At 46.9% G+C, this 18,622-nt stretch overlaps 1 protein-coding gene across 4 annotated transcripts in view; it reads left to right on the top strand.

Moving 5' to 3' along the window:
• The window catches only part of SAMD11 (sterile alpha motif domain containing 11), a 163,430-nt gene that overhangs the window by 7,604 nt on the left and 137,204 nt on the right, over positions 1-18,622 (top strand). For 3 of the 4 annotated variants that reach the window (XM_061347903.1, XM_061347905.1, XM_061347906.1), the window contains exons 4-7: positions 4,238-4,323; positions 4,698-4,814; positions 5,504-5,590; positions 8,318-13,133. The gene's annotated coding sequence lies outside the window, so the exon portion shown is untranslated. The remainder of the gene's footprint in view (positions 1-4,237; positions 4,324-4,697; positions 4,815-5,503; positions 5,591-8,317; positions 13,134-18,622) is intronic. The other variant, XM_061347904.1, reaches the window with a different exon arrangement.

The following is an 18,622-nucleotide window of genomic DNA, read 5'->3' as shown; positions in this document are numbered from 1 at the left end:
GGGCGGAGCCGCGCCACCGCCTCCGCGCTCCCCCCGCCGGGCTCAGCGGCGCGCCCCAGCGCTGCCCGCGGCCCGCAGCGCGCCGGCCCGGCGGCGGCCACCCGACACCCGCCGCTTCCAGGAAGCCGCCGCCTCCCCCCGGCCCCCGCCGCGCCGTCTGGGGCCGCCGCCGCCCCGCGGGCTGCCGGTGGGGGGGGGTGGTGTCGGGGCGGTTCGGCTGCTGGCAGCGCGCCCGTCGCCGCCGTGCCCTCGGCTGCCGGCCACCGCGGGGGGCCCTGCGGCTGTCCCCGCTCGGGGGGGTGTCCCCCCTTCCTCGGCCGCAGCCCGCCCGCACAGCAGCGCGGGGGAAGCAGCCCCGGCTGAGGCGCTTTGTGTGAACGAGCGGCTGCTGCCTGGGGGAGAGGGCTGTGGTCCTGGATGGAGAACCCCGCCCCGAGTTGAAGGCAGGGTATGGGCCTAGGGGGGAGAGGGAGCGGGGAGGGGCAGAGTAGGGCTCGTTCTGCTGCATTTCTGTGATGTAATTACACGAGATTTAAATGAGGCAGTGTTTCCTACTGAAAAATAATCACTATTGTAACCCCGAGCGGCACTGCTCTGGAGCGCCTGATCTGTATGCTTCAAATGTCAAGCCCAGTGCAGGAGCAGAGACTCAAAAAAATCTAATCATCAGCCTAAAAGAAAATCCTTTTAGAGGCAGAGTGTGTATGTGACTGGCTGTGGTGCTGAGAACCTGCCTCTCCCCTAGGAAAGAAAGCTCGTGGTGCTTCCAGGTGTCATTTCTCCCATCTACAGGATTTGTCCATTGTTCTTGCCTGGATCCATCACTAACTCTGTCTATAGAGTCCACAGCAAAGCTGTGAATGCACTTCCTCATGAGCCATATGAGGTGTTGGGCCTTTTGGCTCTGCTCCAGAGAAGGGGAACTGAAACATGCTCAGGGTAGCACCTGGGTCATTCATTCTGGTCACAAAAACGCTGATTTCATCACCCAGCAGCATCCCAGCAGGGCCTTGCACGCCATGGCTGCATGGAAGATGTGGATATTCCTGGTGTTGGTCCTCTTCCATTAAGCTCAGTGGTAAATTCCACTGGCAGTGGAATGAGATCTAAACAAATATTTTCTTTGGGTTTGGTTCTCTCTTACTTAATGTTTTATCTCGAACTGATGTAAGCAAGAGGAGAACTAGACTTCTAATTTATCTAATTCTTCTATTAAAGGTTTTTTGAATGATTGTGGCATTATTCAGCAAACATGCTGGTTTCTTGGAACAGATTGGGATAGCTCAAATGACTGTCAGGGGCTTTTCTTGATGTGCAAGCCTTTCTTTCTGCGTTCTTTACAGCAGGAGTAGGAGATAATGGGGCTGGAATGGCCTTGACTGTTCATGTTAGTTCTCTGTGTCAAGCAAGATAAAACTCCAGTTAATCCTGCCATAAATTTAGGTATTCCTAATCCTTCAGTATTCCCACTTTTTTTTTGGGGCAGTAGGCATGCAGTCAGTCCTGTGCCAAAAAAAGAATATTAAAGTTGGGATTGTAAGCAGCTATAAAAAAACTAAGGGGGGAAAATAGAGTACAAGCTGCCCAGTATTGCTCAAGTTGAGCTGGTTTTAACAGCTCTCCCCTCTAACCTGCCTGGCTCTGCAGTCCCTTAGTGCAGGAGAATGTGTGTGTGGGAGCCTGCAGAGATCTCTCCTGGGGCTGTTTACCCAGCTCAGTACTCCTAATGCCGTGGTGGAGTGGTGCTTTGCCCCCTCTTACTGCAGTGTCCATTAAAGGTTTCTATCTCTGCTCTTTGGAAGTATGATAGAATTAGACAACTACCCCCAGCTAATGCACAGGTTAGGGAGGAAGGGGGCTATGGCATTTGGAGTTAGTGTGTGGCTACAAGGAAGAGGGACCTGTTGAGAGCTGCTGTCTTACAAGCAGAGGCCTAGGTTTAAGATGGGCTGCTTCTTGTAAAGGTGTGCGTTATCCTTTCTTCCCTGTGCTCTGCAGTTCTCCAGCCGGAGCTGCTGTGGGGACAGGAACTGCTCCACAGTACAGGGAAATCTATAAGGGGAGCCAGGGCATGGAGTGGGGCAGGAGGAAGCAGGGCTCAGAGCAGCTACTCCAAAGTGAAGGAAGAACAAACACTGCTTTAGGGAGGGAAAACATGTGGAGGGTGGATGCTCCCACTGCTAATAGTGAGCATTCCTATCATCCTGCACAGCTCACTGTGGGCTGCTCCACGGCTGTTACACCCCTTTCCTGATGCCAGATCAGTAATTGCTGTTGTGTGATCCCTTGCAAAAGTAACACTTCTGCTTCCTTTCCCCTTCTTCCTAGCTTGTGTGGAGTTTGTTCTTTCCTCTCCTGCTTAGCCTGTGGCTTGTATTACTGGTATGTTTAAAGAAATGAGTTCATTTTCCTCTTTTAGGTTATATTTTCCTCTCCAGGAGTTATCAGTGTGATGTCTGTCCACTTTATGAGGTGCTGTGCTTCTTATCCAGTGTTTTGCTGGGGGAGTCTGTTATTCTTGCTGTGGCTTGAAAGGGTTGGGGTGTGTGTGTGTGTGTGTAAATTTTGTATTACTAAAGAGAAATGACAGAAGGAAACCAGCCTCAGCCTGTGAAAGCTCTCTGAACCTGGTAACTGGAATTGCTAAATGACCACTCCATTTAACACCAGGCTCAGGTTTACCACGGGGAAGAGTGAAAATCAGGCCAGCTCTCAATATAACAAATGGGGGTATTTTCAAGGCTTCACCCCCTTTGCTCAGGTGGCAGGGAACTGGCAGTTGGAAGAGGGGTATCGGCACCGTATGTGTGACTGCTGCACCCTCAGAGAAAGCCCGGTGACTGCAGTTGTCATGCTGTGTTAGCATGTGTTACATAGATACTGCTGCTGTCCCATGGGTGCATCAGAGCAGGACAGGATGCTCACAGGCAGGCTTTGCCTCACTATCCTTTTTCTGTAGGGTGGAACGATCCAGAGAAATGGACCTGTAGGGTTTTGGCTGCAGCTGTCCCAGGCAGAATCCAAGGTGCAGTGCAGCGTTCCAGCTCTGGGCTGGAGTGATAGTGAGCACCTCTCACTGCATGTGTCTAGATCATCAGGTCTGCCAGCTTGAGTATCATGTGTGGGCTCTCCCATCAGAACCATCCCTGTTCTGCTGGGATGCTGAGCCAACCTGAGGAACCTCCTGTGTGCACCACAAGCACAAAGACCTTGGCTTGGCCTTACCACCAAAGGCTGTTTACTCCCATTGGGAATGCTGTATGAACCATGCATTTGGTATGTCTTCCTGGATGATGTGGACGCTTTGCAAGCAAGCCAGGGGAGGCCACAGCCACACAGCTCCCAGTTTGTTTTTTCATAAGCACCAAAATAGATGATGGGGGGGCGGGGGGGGGGAATAGAAACAAACTGGCTGCTTTTGATTAGGAGCAGCCCTTCTTCAGCCTGCACTAAAAGCATTCACGTTTGCTTAACAGTACAAATAACTATGTAAAAGTGGATTCCTGGACCTGGATAAGAAGGCAGGACCTTTTGCATGCTCCCACATGTCCATTTCTGGTAGGGTCCATTTAGCATCTTGCTGGTATTCTCTGGAGGATGAAGCCTGGAGATATGTCTAGGGGTGAGTGCAGCGGTTCCTTTGTCACCAGGCAGTTCTGGATCAGGCCCACTGTGCAAGTTTTCCTGTTGTCTCCAGTCTGCAGGAGACTGCTCCTTTTGTGCTTGGGTGATGCTGAAATAAGATCATGGGATTCTCTCTGTAAATTCATGAATCAAAATGACCAACCAAACAATGGGTTTATGCCTTCATCCTCTGGCTGCACACTGATTTTCGCACTTGGCACCAAAGCATCTCTCTTCTTAGCAAACACTGGGTTATCTGCCATAAAAACAAGTGTCATCTGCAAGTTCTATCAAGAGCCTACAAATGTAGGGTTTACTGACTGTATTCCCAGTTTCTCTACCAACTCCCCATGGATCTCTGTGCACCTGTAGAGGGGGGACAGAGACATATCTATGTATGCCTTACAAGAATGAATAGTGTGATGCTTGACTCAGGAATGTCTGTGCTCTGAGATGCTCAGACGAAGGATGTAGCTGTGAAATGTTCTTACGGCTCTTAGCTAGCAGGGGGGAGAAATGGTTGTATGCTGCCTTGCTTTAAATGGGGCAGAATGTGAGGCACAGAGAGCTATGAAAACTCTTCAGATTGTTTCTCTTTTCTTTTCCCCCGCAGAGAACCTGGCCCTGTTTCTGCTGTCATGTTGTTGTGGAAGAGCAATTCAACTGGTGTCAGAGGATTTCCACTGACATAAATCTGGTGTAAGCAGGAGTATCATGGGGCTCCACACTGGACACTTTCCACTTTCCAAGGTGAACATGTAGCCTTCTGTTAAACAGACCTTGACAGGCCACTGCTTTGTCTTTGCCCTTAATGTTAATTTGATTATTTAACTGTATAAATATTGGAACTCTATTCCATAAAAGTGTCTTCCATAAATGCAAATGGAGGTGGGCATTAAAATAAGCCACAGATAAATATTTCTGAGAGACTTCTCTACTTGCCACTGAGAATCCCTTCCAGATTGGCAGTCATACATGTATCTTGTTATCCAAATAGATACATGTTGTTATCCAGGGGCTTTGCTGGTATTTATCATGATTGATGATGATAATGTTATGAATCGTTTTCACAGCATTTTGAAGTGTTGCAGACTTCCTTCAGAACAATCCAGCCCCTGCCCTGAGGAACCTTGCAGCAAAGGTATGTCTGATAAAGAATATTGGATTAGACTGAGATGTGAGTCCAGAAGGTCAGGTTTGCTCTTCTGCTTTCATCCAGCTCCTCCAGAGGCTCCCACAATAATAAATAGCAGTGATCACCTAACTAACCGTAAGGCATAATGGCAGCTTTCATCCAGGATCTTCAGAACTCTTAGAAAGGTGCATTTTGCCAACGGAGAACTGCAGCAGGGGGAGGAACAGCTTTACTTCTGCCAGGCAGAGTGGAACTTGCCAAAGGGGGGATACACAGGGAAGTGCGTAGCAAAAAACAGGATCAAATTCCCGCTTCTTGCAGCACTGTGCCTCAGTTTTGTGGATGGTTGTGGCACACAGTCACCAGACATCCTCCCCACAGTGTGCTTCTTGTCTGCCTTCTGTTTCTATGTGACCCAGAGCCCTGGGTACTCTGTCTGTTGGGTCTATCTTTATAGGTACTCCTAGAAGCGCAGACCTGGTGTAGGGGCTTTGTTCCTATGAGCAGGAGTGTTGTGTTCTCAGCACTTAGCGATAACCTTACACCTGATATTTGCATCATCAGAAGGGTTCTGAGTATGCTGTACAGTGATGGCAAATGCACAGCTCACACACACACATGCAACAACGTGAAACATTTACAAGATTAGAAGGAAATATTTAGTGCTGGTGCCCTTCTAGAGCATTCTGTTGGTTTTTAAAGAGATGTGAAGCAGCCTCTCTAATACAAATGTATTTACTGTAGGTTTTCCCTCCCCTTCATCGTTCCTGCCAAGAGAACTGGAGAGCTGTGGTCAGTGGCACCGCTGAAGGACATGTGGGCTGACAGACAGTAAGTTTGCTACAGCAAATACTGCAGTCTTATCCAACAGAGGCAAAACAAATCACGTGTTGTCAGTGGGATTGCAGGTCAAGCATGAAGTTTTGCCAGCTTCCCCAGGCTGAGCAGAAACAGAGATCCAGGCAGGGACTGGAGACAACAGAGGTGACTGACTGACTGCTGCCTGCTCAAAGCTGCCTGTTTAGTTATCTACTTATGTCTGGTTTTCTATACTTGCTGGGTGTTGTGTTTTAATGCACACAGTCCCCCAGTTTTATATCATCATTGTGAGGAGTTTCATTCTGGGCCAGCAGCAAAGCTCTTCCCATGGTGGTACATATCAGACACCATTTTTTCCCTTCTTACCAGTTTATTGCATCTATGATCCCAGCTCAGCTCAATGCAGATTTGAAACCCTTAACTTCTGCACAGTGATTTCATGCTGTCTGGGAGGAGCAAGAATAGAGAATACTGTTAATCCCTTCTTCCTCTTGGCCAAAGAAGAAGGGCAGGGTGAATGAAAATGTTGGTCTCAGCCAAAACCCTCTTGTCCCGCTTCATCTCTGTCCCTTCTCTTCTGCCCTGTTTCCTGCTCTCTGAGCTGTGCTGTAGTGTTGCTGGTGTCCTCACTCTTCTCTGCCACTGCTCTCTGGCTGGGACAAGGTGCTTGAGAGACTGGGGGCCCCGTACAACCAATAGAGAAGCCTGTGGAGTTGTCCCTCCTCTTTCCAGCTGTGAAGATGGCCTGAGGGACTTCTAATGACTTTCATTCATCCTGCACACAATCAGAGCAGCAAAAGCTCACAACACAGGAAAGAGAGGGAGAGAATTGGCAGGGGAAGAAAAGGATGGGAGGAGAGAGATGGGTTTCTCTCTTTATCCAAGAAGCTGGAAACTTCCCTGTTTGGGAAATTAAGACCCTCTGACCCATGGAGTCTGTTCCCTCCAGACAATTTGCAGATGTTCTGTCAGGCCTTGCTGCACCCGTTCTGTCGCTAGAAAGCCTTTGCATCCAGTTCTGTCAGGTTGGCTCTTTCCCAAAGACATTACATTCACATAAGCAATAAAAGCATTTTACAGTGCTAGAGCTGTTCATTCCTCAGGAAGTCCTAGAACTTCATGGGTGGAAGGCAGAGACTCTCCAGGAGATTTTAGTCAAGCCATTTGTTTCCAGAATCATCTGGGGCAAGAAAGCAGAATGTATGATCAGACTCATCTACAAGAGCAAGAGTTTGAAAACATACTGGGGAAATAAGAGGTTGAAGAGCAGGAGAGGAGCTTTGAATGGCCCCATTTCGAACTTGTATCTCCTTTTCTTCTCCCTGTGAGGGTCCTTGGCATTCAGGTCAAATGTGTGGAGAGCAGCTACTAATCGGTGCCAGGAAAAGAGATAATGCTTATGAGCAGGGTATGGGTAAGGATGGTTGGCTCTGCTCAGGGAGATGGATGTATCAGTGAATAACTAAGAACAGAACAACCTCTAAGTGTGTGTGTCTGGCAGCAGTGGGGTAAGAGAAAGGCATGTATTTGTAGACTGACCTTATTTGGCAGAATTCCTCCTGTCATCCATGGAGGAGAAGGGTGGGAGGCAGCTGCAGAGTTAAAGAACAGTGTGTACCTGGAAACCCAGCCCTCCATTTCACAAGGAAGCAGCCCCTTTTAGAGGTGCAAATGGAAACCCTAATTTGAGAGCTTTCTCATCTCCTGGCTGGGTGTTCTAGCACCCATTGGAGCCTGGGAGAGCTGTGTTAGATGTCCAAGGTGCAGGAGGCCCAGAAATGCTTCCCTCACTGCATGCTTGAGATACTGTGATTAAAAACACTCCCACAGAGAGCAAAGTAAAAACAACAGCCCAGGAACTCCTTGAAGAAAGATATTTATGTCCTAAGTTGTAAAACTAGACAAGCTCCCAAAGAAACAGCAGTACCAGAATTTAGCTGTTGGAACCCAAAGAGGCTTTGTTCTGATTTAATAATTAATGTGGAGCTAATTGAGGCTTTTACTGAAGCGAAACAGGATAAAAGAAACCCGCCAGTCTGGCCACCATGCCTCTGTGAGAGCAAGTTCATCCTGCTCCCTTAGGACCATCTTTCCTTTCCCCACAAAGGGGTCTGGAGCGTGACCACTTCTGCTGTTCCCTACCCAAAACACAGGCAGGGAAGATGCCACAGACACATCTAGGCACAGGGAAGGGGGAGCCATCAGAGAACCAGATCTGGTGGAGAATGGAGCTTTCCTCCTTCTCTCTCTCAGGTCATTATTTAACAGGGATTTTCCATGTGTGCCCTGACTTGGGAATTACTGAGCCATGCAGCAGTCACAAAGGATGTCTCCAAAAGGCAGCAAAATAGACACACAAGGGAGAAGCTGGCTCCGTGTTATCTTTAAGAAAGTAAATAATGGCAAGGGTTTATGGGTTACAGTTTAATGCTTTAGAAGTTGAGTCACACAGAATGTATCCAGAACAAAATGGTTTTTAACCCTCTGGAGTATGTGCAGCATGAATAAATACTACTCAGGTTTGTTGGGAAACATGGGAAGTTGTAGTGTTAGGGTTTTAGTTACCAGATGATGGAAAGATCCAAGAATATTCCAGGTTAAGGCATTGCTGCTGGGTTGAAGCCTTGTTGCTATAGCTGGGAGTGGGATTCTACTAGAACTGTCCATTTTCCCATTCAGTGACTGCTCTTCAGCACCTGCCTCTGAGGTGGATCTTAGGTTTTCCCTTTATTATCCCAGGTTCACTGAACACAATGAGTGAAAACTGCCTGGAGCATAAGAAACGTGCAAACCAAAGCTCCGCTACATTGCTGACACTCAATGGATCATCAGCAGTGAGGTATGTCACACTACTGCTGCATTTTGAGATTCAGACTCTCTTTGGAAATGGGAATGCTGGAACATTGGGTCTTCTGCCCTCCAGATGAGTGGGGTGACATAAAAGATTACTAAGCTTGCAGAAAGTGCTTTTTCACCACCTCTAAGCCCACACATCTCTATCTGTAACCCTGAAAACCACATGAGATGTCATCTCCAATGTACATGTTGCACTCTAGCCCTCCCTGTTGTCTGTGTGCTGGAGACAGTTACTGACCACCTTAAACCTTGACCAGCTCTCCTCTGTGTCTGAATATACCTTTTAGTGAATTCAGTGTATCACATATCTCCTACAAAGCACTAACTGCATGCACATTCAGCAGTCTGCTGCACTCTCCTTTTCTGCTCCACAGGAACTGGAAGGAGTTAGGGAATGCTGCCAAAGATGGAATTGGCACAGAGAAGCACAATGGTAAACTGCTGGTAGTGCATACACTACAGATGTTGGGTTGGATCTGGTAGGATACAGGGCATACACAGTCTGTTATGGAATGGATAAAACTGCACAGGTAGGTAATGTACTATCTGAAAACTGCTTTTATACTCTGAAGAGATTAGTGTCTGTCGTTTGGGCTTTTACTTTCAAGTCTAATAGCTGGAGATTTAATCCCTTATTCAAAGAAGTAATTACTGTTCATATAAATAGGTCTGTTGGAGTCAGGGAGCTGAGGGAGGGATAATCAGTTTTACCAATCCAAGTCTCTACAGTATTGCCCAATGAGTGATGTAGCATTTAGTGCATGTAGCAGTGATGGAGTATATTTTCAACGGTGATCTGTGGAAACAGTCAGATTTGGGTGCTGACTGAGGCCATGGCCCTTCCAGGGTTCCATCTACATGTGGTACATGTCTCTGCATCAGTGACGGGTTGGATGGCAGGACACGGTTCTTCCTGAAATCAGTATCGTGCAGGCTGAGCCTGCTTTGGAGCGGGGATCTCAGTCTCCAAACCCCGCAGGTAGTTGCCATCCAACAGGCTTTTGATGAAGGAGTCTGGAGCTGTAGTTTTGCCCGCTAAATAGAAGCATGCATCAGGTTTCTGATCCCTTCATCTTTAACCGTTAAATACATTAGGTGGGATTTCTGTGGCTTGAAACAAGTGAGATTTGTAGGATTTCAGAATCTGTTGTTTCTTTACTGCCTGTACCAGCTGGCAGCTGGGGCTGAGGGGGATCCTACAGCACTCACACCCTCATCAGAGCATCCCTGGCAGCGGTGCTGGGGTTGTCATGCCAGGCCAGGAAGCAGAATGTGCAGCAGCAGAGCTGTGATATTTTTTCCTTCCTCTCTCCCACCTCCATGTGGGGAACTCCGTCAGCCATCAAGTGAAATCACTGCAGCACACAGCACATCTCCGAAGGTGGGAAAGGGGGTGCTGGGCACATCCCTATTTATTACAGAGGGGTAAAGCGTAGGATGCAGGTGGGGTTCAAAGAAAAGAAAGGGATGTGGGATGAGGATCTTGTGGTGGTCATTGTTGCCAAAGAAACCAGTTGAAGGGAGAAAAATAGTTGGACTTCTGTCATATTATTATTTACATGCAGTCACATAGTACGCAGAAGTCCACAACATCACAGGTTAGAACCACACCATAACACATTGAACTCTTCCTCCTCTGTGACCCTGAAAGTCTTGGGATTGTGTTTTCACTCCTGGTTTTAGTTTTGCTTTTGTTGTTGTTGATGGTTTGGTTTTTACTGTTGTCACTTCATCCGGAGAGTTCTTGATGCTGCATTTGGGTGACATCTTGAACTGCAGTTGGTGCTGCTTTAGCTTTGTTGCCATTTCAGATAATGAACTGCTCCAGTTCTGTTCCCAGTGTTCCGACTGCTGCAGGAATGGAGTCATGCCAATAGTGGTAGGTTTGGAAAATCATTTGCAACTGTGTGCCAAGCCCCTGGAGGAGCTGCCATTTAGAAACACAGAAATGAGAAGAGAAGAATAGGTCCAGTGATCAGTTCCTAACTGTTCATTGTATGACCCCAGGCAACTAATTTGATTTCTTTGTGCCACAGTTTATTGATCAGAAAAATAGGGATAATATCTATTTATGTGTTGCAATAGGTTGGGAAATCTAATAAATGGTTGGCAATAAGCTTTTGATCCTGTCAGAGTAACAGAGAACAGCAAAAGACTGTATTATTTACAAATTTGTGTTTCATTTCTCATGTAATTGGCATTGTTATGGTGCTATTTGGAATTAAGCTGATGCTAAATAGTTTACTGAAGCAGAATTCAACAGGCTCTTGATCCTAGTGTGTGGGAGATTCTGATGTGACTCAAGCTCTCCTTCACTTGCTTAGGCAGTTGAATTAAGTCTTGCTGGGTGTGCAGCCCCAGACAGATCACACTCTACAGCCTCAGTGGCTCAGACTTACCTGTTCTCCATAGTTACCATCCTCCTCTGCTTTAGGCACAGTAGATACAGCCCTGGAGCACACATAGGTTCACCACGTGGCCTCTGACTGCATCCTCTGTCTTTCTGTAGGTGATTCTGTGCTTTTGGCTTAGTTACAGAAAGGCATTGATTGTGCTGTGTTTTTATATGAAAACTGGTCCATAAACAAGCTAAATCACAGCCCCAGCTGGAGTTCAAGCTGTGGAAGCAAGCAGCACTGGAAAAGAGCCTTGTTTAGGGAGATAGATTGAAATGAGCCATGTCCTCATACCAGTATATGTATCTGTGTGGCTGTGCTTACCTCTATCTGTACATGTGTGTATGTTAGAAAGACAGAAATCTAATAGTCACGGAGTAGCCATACAAAGCTTCAGGGAAGAAGTAAACAGAAATGACAAGGAAAATAATTCCTTCCCTAAAGAGAAAACAAGAAGAAACCTAAAACCAGAATATAGAGGACATACATGGCTCCCAAGGCTGTCTGGGGTCTTGGTCTGCTATTCCCCTAGAACACCAAACTGGATGAGGAGAGCAGATCCTAGATGAAGTCTCCTTCTCAGTGTCCCCACAGACCTTGTGAAGGGCCCAGAGGGCACATGTGCATCAAAGAGAAACAGTCAGAATCACACTGTTCAGAGGGGGAGAACTAAATTCAATCCCAAAAGGGGGTTGATACCTATAATTAAAAATATAATAATTAAAAGAATCTTCTGCCCACTGGAAAGTCCTTTGCCTCTCTGTAGGAGAGAGGAGACAGGGAACTGAGCAGTGTAGAATGGAAGAGCAAACTGTAACCCAGTGAATTAGTCTTAACTATAGCGAAAACAGCACTTGTGTAAATGAGGCCCCTAAGGGCCGATAACTAAGCAGTAAAATGTTACAGGAGGGAAGTAAGTCAGGGCTATAAACCTGGGAAGTCAGGACTGGGTAGCCAGGATCTGGAGCATAAAACAGGCGAGATTAAAGGATGACAGATGAGTGCTGGGAAGGATGCATGAATCCTTCTCGGAATAAGGATTCTAACTCCTGTGGCCTAAAGACAGGCTTATTCCTCTGAGTACGCTGGGTACCAGAAAATGACTGAGATGCCCACTGAGAACTTGTGAGGAGAGTAAAAGAGTGAGGAATGGCTGATAAATAAAATAAGGAAATATAATCAAATCAGCATTGAGTGTATTTGATTTAAGAGGACACCAGTGAATAGAGAAGGGGAAGAAAGCGGCAGGGTGAGAGTTGCTGTTGGATAGGACTGTGGCTTGAGTGAGATATAGTGCAAGCCCTAAATTACAATCATCATTATTTTTTGGCTGGGCTGTGCTGTGACATCAATACCAATTTACACTCTGGGTGAGTAGCACTTACTACCTTCTTGTCTTCATAAATTGTGCATTGTCCTTATTTATTTGCTTCCGTGTCCCCTTCCTCTCCTCCTGCATTGCCTCTCTCCTGCTTTTTATAAGCATGATGGGGCCATTGTACCCTTGCTATGTCCTCGATGAGTTTGGCATTTAACCCCACTTATGGATCCCCAGCTCCACTCTCTTTCCTGCTAGACGGGAATGTTCAACCTGTATTCTGTCTCATGGGGAGGACGGTGTGTACAAAAGGAGGCAAGGTTGGCATTACTCTTGATAGACCTGTGAGCAAGTGATGCTTTTATTATCATGCAGCTGGTAATTCCATGATATACATCCAAGCAGCAGTGCCTGGAAGCAGGTCTGCTGTTTCTGATACATCCACAGGACAGAGCTACTGAATCCTTTCACTGTGTGGACTAAATTCTAATAGAGAAATCATTCTGCAGGTCACCTCCCTTCCCAGGACCAACATTTGATACCTGTTGTAATGTTAAAAAGACAGAGTGTCTGTTGCTTTCCTTGGAGCATAATATAGCAGCTGAGGGCAAACACCAAACATCATCACGCTGACCACATTATTGTAACTACAAGATGTATCTTTCTGCTGTTCCAAAAGAGCAGAGCTGGAGAGTTAGAACCCTTCTGATTTGATTTTCTTCCCTGTAATTCTGTGTTGGAGTTCTCATCCTGCAGAAAACAGCATTGAGGAAGGAGGGGTGGGAGAAGCATGAGAAGACAACAAAATCAAGCATATTCCAAATAAAAGGTCAGGCTTGAACTGGAAACTTTAAGGATCTTTTACCAAAGACTTGGGAAATTATCTGAATCGCCAACAAACTGAAGAGCTTGACTGTGGGCCTTCAGAACACTCCATCCCAGCTGAATGAAGAGGTGCTCCTACGGGTAGAGTTCTCAGAGACAGGTAATGTGTCTGGTGTCACCATCCCCTTTCTCAATGGATTAAAAGATTTTCTTACTTGCCTTTTGGCATAAACAATTAAACCCATCCATCTTGAGGGGGGAAGAAGATGAAGTTTAGTTGCGCTTCCTTGGAGGTGGAGGACTTTTGCTCAGCAGATCAGTTTGGGGAGTAAAGTTGGAGGTGTGGCAGTCGTCTGTGCTTTGTCTCTGCTCCCTGTACTCTCTTTCTTCCCTCTGTCGTGTTGGAAAGAGCAGTCAGCTCCTTTATTCCCCCCTCCCTGTCTGTAGCCTGCTGCCTTCTGCACGGAATTGGCATATAGGCATTCTCCTAGGACAGCAGCTCTGTGTGGTACCCAGGCTGTGAGGTCGTGGCCTAGCATAGTACATGAGGAGACAGTGGGTTAGAATCTGCTTAACCCTGTACAGGTGCATAGGGAAGAAGATGGATACAAGGAAGGCTTTTTTCTGCTGCATGTATGCAGGGGCAGGGAGGAGGCACCATCTCTTGACACTCCTTTTACACACTGCATGGTGCTGTGGGAATCTACTCCAGACTAGAATGGAGTCTTGCCCCAGGCACAGTGCCTTGGGGGAGCAGCTGCCAGCATTGAGTCCTTCTTTACCTTCCCTTCCCCCCTCTCCCCCTAAGCAGAGAACTTGCAACTGCAGCTTTTCCTCCAGTGTAATAATGCAAACTAATTGCCTGGCTGCAGCAAAGCAAGCTGAATCACCTGCCAAAGCCATAGAGCAGCTCCTTCATCTCCATTTGCTGCCTGCACAAAGGCAAAGCAGGAATTCAAATCCTGGGGAGCACTCGCACCCTCCTGGGCTGCAGCTGGATGATGGGAATGTTTGGAACTTCACTGCTGTGGCTGGTTTGATTTGGGTGCAGCAGGAGGTGTAGGCATCCCTGGTGCCCCGTGCGCAGTAACATGCACTGCTTTAATACATATTCTGGGTTAAAACTGCCATGTTAGGTTTTCCTGCAGGGAAAGCTCTGGAACTAGTCTTGGTGACAAGGGAATCTCTTAGATGACATGAGAGCAGTGTCAGTTCAGTTCTTACTGATGCCAAACAGGAAGCAATAACATGGTAAGAGGTGGTGGTTTGGTGGACAAGTAGATAGCCCCTCCACTAAAAAGACACAACTCCAGCAGCATTAACTTTCAAGTCTGAATTTTCCAAGAAGGAATGATGACCAGATGAAATATGGAATGAGCTCACTGTGTTAAAGGACAGCAACCCTTAATTGTTGCTTGTCTGCATCAAGAGCTTACCAGATTGTTTCATTTCATTAGTATTACAGAAAAATCACTCTCCCAATTTCATTTCTAAATCTCAGTCCACCTAACACTTCTGTGCATGAATGGCCCCATTGTGCTCACTCCCATCAGTAGTTAGCTCTTAGCTGGATTAAGTCATTAGGCACTGATCCTGCTGGCAGTGTGTTATGGGTATCTTTACTCCGGGATTAGCTGAACTGAGCTTTGTGGACTCGTCTGGGTGAAGCTGTTGGTAAACAAGTGTTTGCTACACTTGAGGTATTAATTCATGTACTTATTAATTTCTGTAATACTGAACATTTTGGCTATTGAATTAGATAAGGAACATCTCAGAGGAGTAACTTTACTGGTGCATATTTCATTGCAGATTTTTTGGATGTGAAAGATGCCTTAAACTAAACTGTGTTAAGTCATTCTCTATGGCTAAAAGTATCTAAGGACATTTAACTTACAATATGCAGCTGAGGTCTGGTTATTCATCATACAGAAGAAGCATCTAAATCTTGAATGTAGTTATGTCAGGATGGGCACAAAGTCCCAAGCCTTTCCCTTTCTTTGGTGTATTAAGCACTGTCTGCTGCAGGAGGCAGGATGAATGCTGAGCTCCCTGGAGCAGTGATGTGATCTAGGGGCAGATCTCCCGTCCTTCTACAAGTAGTAAAGCACAACCCTCAGACAAATGATGAACACCCGATAATTTGTGCTTCTAATAGAAATGCCAACAGCATTTAGCTCCTTGGTATTGTGGCAAACCAGGATCAACCAGCTCCCATTCACCAGACCTGGTTGTGGCTTCTGTGGTGCAGTCAGCCTGGATCAGGGCACAGGCATTTTTGCTGGGTCCATGCTTGACTCACCCGAAGCAGTTCATTCACATGGGCTTCTCACGACCCAGGAGGCACCATGACCTCACACAGCACTCCTGGGCTTGATGGCCAAGGTTACACTTGGGCCTGTGAACAGGTCCATGTCATCAACACCTTGCTCTGGAGGCTGAAGCATTCTGCTAAGCCCCAGGTCTAATAGATCAGCTTCTCCCTCCTGCCCTCCTCGTGACCCCAGCCTGATCTGGAGCAGCCACTCCTCCTGAAGGTCACAGATAATCCATGTGGTGTCGTGCTGTGTCATTCACCATGAGGGACTGAGCTGCTCTGATGGATGGGGAGGGGTCAGTTCGAGCACTAACCCGAGGAACAAATTTGTGGGGCCACCACTGTCATATTATTTCAGGTTTGCACAGAGCCCTCCAGGCTTTCTGCCTCAAGAATGAGCAGCTTGTCCCTGAAAGGAACTTAGCTTTTTCCTCAAGGTTTCCCCCCTGATTCTAGGATAAGAAAGTGAGAAGCATTTGCACAAAGTGTAGCCCATCTCATTGAGAAGAAGCCTTAAATGTTGTCTTCCAAGGGTTTATCGTGTGGTGCTAAAACCTGCTGAAATCTGGCATTCAAAACTCATCCGGGAGCAACTGTTTTCTTTCCATCTCTCCTACTTAAAGAGAGCTGATTTTCTCACATCATCTTGGGCCTCTTCTGGTCCACACTCTCCCCTCCACACCCCCCCAAGTTACAGTTCCTGGTAGAGTTTCTCAGTGAACAATTGTTCATGAGGGTTCTGAGCTCTGCCATTTTTAATCCCAATGGGAGCTGCATCCCAGCATTTTTCTGGAATTAAAAAGATCAGTAACAATTTTCTTCAAGTGTTTTTACCTTTAAGGCAATTCATTTCCATTTTAGATCAGGAATAAACCTTTTATACTTAAGGGTTTTGCTCTACTGACTCTATCAATGTAATTGCAGCCATGTAACTTCACTAAGATAAAGCACATATGATGGTACGACTGTATCCGTTTAAGGGTGGTACTGGTAGGATGCTTCCAATGAAACCAAGTTCTGCTCTTCTCTCTCTCCCAGAATAGGATATTGGTGTGCTAAAAAAATGAATGAAGACTTTAACCCAAGTTGTCACCTTCTGGTTTTTAGTGTTCCTGAGCTGGGGCAGCAAGTGCTGGCACAGAAGAGGGTTGTGTTCCCAGGGCCAATGTGCAGTGAGGGTACCTAGCAGAGGCCTGGGTTTGGGAATACTCTGCTGCTTTTAGGGCCCCCTCTGGGTAAGCTGTGGGCTGGACTGAGGAGCAGCATCCTACCCATTATGTAGTGCTGTTTTCCAGTCTTCCTCAGCATCTTGCCCCAGGAAAATGCTAACAGCATGCTATCAGTGAGAGAGGAATCTGCTCCAGAGTGCTGAATGTGGCCCTTTGTACTCAGCAGGCAATTCCATTATGAGGTGTGAAATTCGCTGCCCCTTCTGAAGCAAAGTTTTTACTGAAGTCACTGAGAGTTTTGCCAGGGACTCCCTCTCCCTCCTGGCCTTGCCTTCCGCAGTGGTTATGACTGACATCCTCCATGCTTATCTCACTGCTGCTCTTCATTCACCCCTTCTGGCAGGGCCAGAAGAACTGGGATGCACTCAGGTAAAACTACCTCAGATTCTGCTGCCAAGTTTGCCTTGTCTCAGGGCTGGAGGCATAAACACCAGGTCCATTTCTCAAGGTCCCATAGTTCCAAAACAGCTTAAATTTTAATAACAAGATATTGCAGGTATATGGATTAACCCCCCCCTTAGCTGTTGAGGAGAAAGAAACATAATTTAAATGGCAGATAATTTTGCCATTTGAAAATTAGCTGCTCTGTATCTGAAGTAACCCTTATTTTTGTGGTTGTTGGCATGGAAACGAGTACAGCCTGTGAGTCCTCCTCCAGCCACCTTTGTAACTTCAGTAGAAGTCAGTGGCGACCTGTGGAAGGGCTCTGCAGCTCTGAAAATCAGATTCAAATATCTCACTTTATCCTCAGAGCACATCTGATGGTTGAACATTAGCTTCATTCTGAAGGTAGTGACTTGGGAACAGTTTGAAGTCAAGATGAATACTGAGAGTCCAGATTAAGGATTTAGGGCATAACAGCTCCTTCCACACCATCTGGTTCCCCTTTACTGCCTGACCGTGAGCTCTGATGCCTTCCTGAGGCTGAGTGGACACAACTCCACTCTCATAGTGTCATACCCTCAGTGCTAGAGGTGGAAGCTGCTTGTAACATACTGCTTCTTACCCTGATCCTTGTAGTATCAAGTAGAAGGGGACTTTGCTAGCCATGGTAAGTTTGGTCTCCTTTTGAGGACTGAGTTAGGCTGACTCTAGTCAGATAAAGGGAAAAAATCTCAATATATGACTTGATATGGAGCAAAGCACCATCATTTGGTGGTGGTACAGGTCAAAGCACCATCAGTTTGTGGTGAGAAGTGACGGTGCTTTACAGAAATGTTGTGGCTCGAGATACAGTTGTGTCTTTCCCATCCCCAAATCATTTCCAGGAAGGCAAAATTGAAAGTGGGACCATGATGATAAATGAGGGAGATTTTTAACTGTCTTCTTGTAATACAAAAGCCCTTCCTCCTATACAGGGAATATTTTGTAACTGAAAATGAAGCCAGAAGGAGAACACCTTCGAAACCTGTCAGGTCAGACAAGGTGGTGATTAAAGCACACTGGGAATCCTATTTTAAACTGGCTTTTGTGGGATTGCATCAGATCTGCTGATGAAGAGAAATGCTGACAGAGGGAAAAAGGAACATGCATAGAGGAGACAACTTCCAGCATCCTCCTTGCTTTCCCCAGAAGCAAAAGCATGTCCTTGAGGGAAACAAAGAGTTAGATGCTTGCTTTGGTTTCTTCTTGCGTGCAGTGGTCCATCGTGCTGAGAGACATGAGGAGGACACCTTGTGTTGTACCTGATGATGCAAAGCTTCTGCTGGGTGGCAGTGAGGGTTGTGATGAATGGGTGCAACACAGAGCTGAGTAGTAGAGCCTTTGGTAGGATAAACGGGGGGAAATTCAGCCTGGAACGCTTAGAGCCCAAGCTTCTCTCCATGAGAGGTCTTGCCGTGTGTGGAGAGTCTTCTGGCCGATGTGGCTTGAAGGGATGGGGGACTCTGATCGTGGTTTCATCCTCTTGCACACCACCATTGCTTGGAGACTCTCCTGCCCACCCGGAGTGTGGCACTCGGTGGTTTACAAGCCTTTTCCTGTGCCTAACACCCGTACCTGCGTGTCCAAGGGTCAGAACAGGCATATGAAAACCTCAGGCTGGAAGCTGTTCATTGCAAGAGCAGTGTTTTTAGCATCGCTGCCTTTGCAGCGCGCACCTCCCGT

Source organism: Neopsephotus bourkii, unplaced genomic scaffold, assembly GCF_033783945.1.
Source record: "Neopsephotus bourkii isolate Nb327-2 ecotype Australia unplaced genomic scaffold, CSIRO-AGI_Nbou_v1 NB_333, whole genome shotgun sequence".
NCBI classification, from domain to species: Eukaryota; Metazoa; Chordata; class Aves; order Psittaciformes; family Psittacidae; genus Neopsephotus; species Neopsephotus bourkii.
The sequence above is the reverse complement of the archived record's forward strand: the minus strand, read 5'-3'. Positions and strand labels throughout refer to the sequence as shown.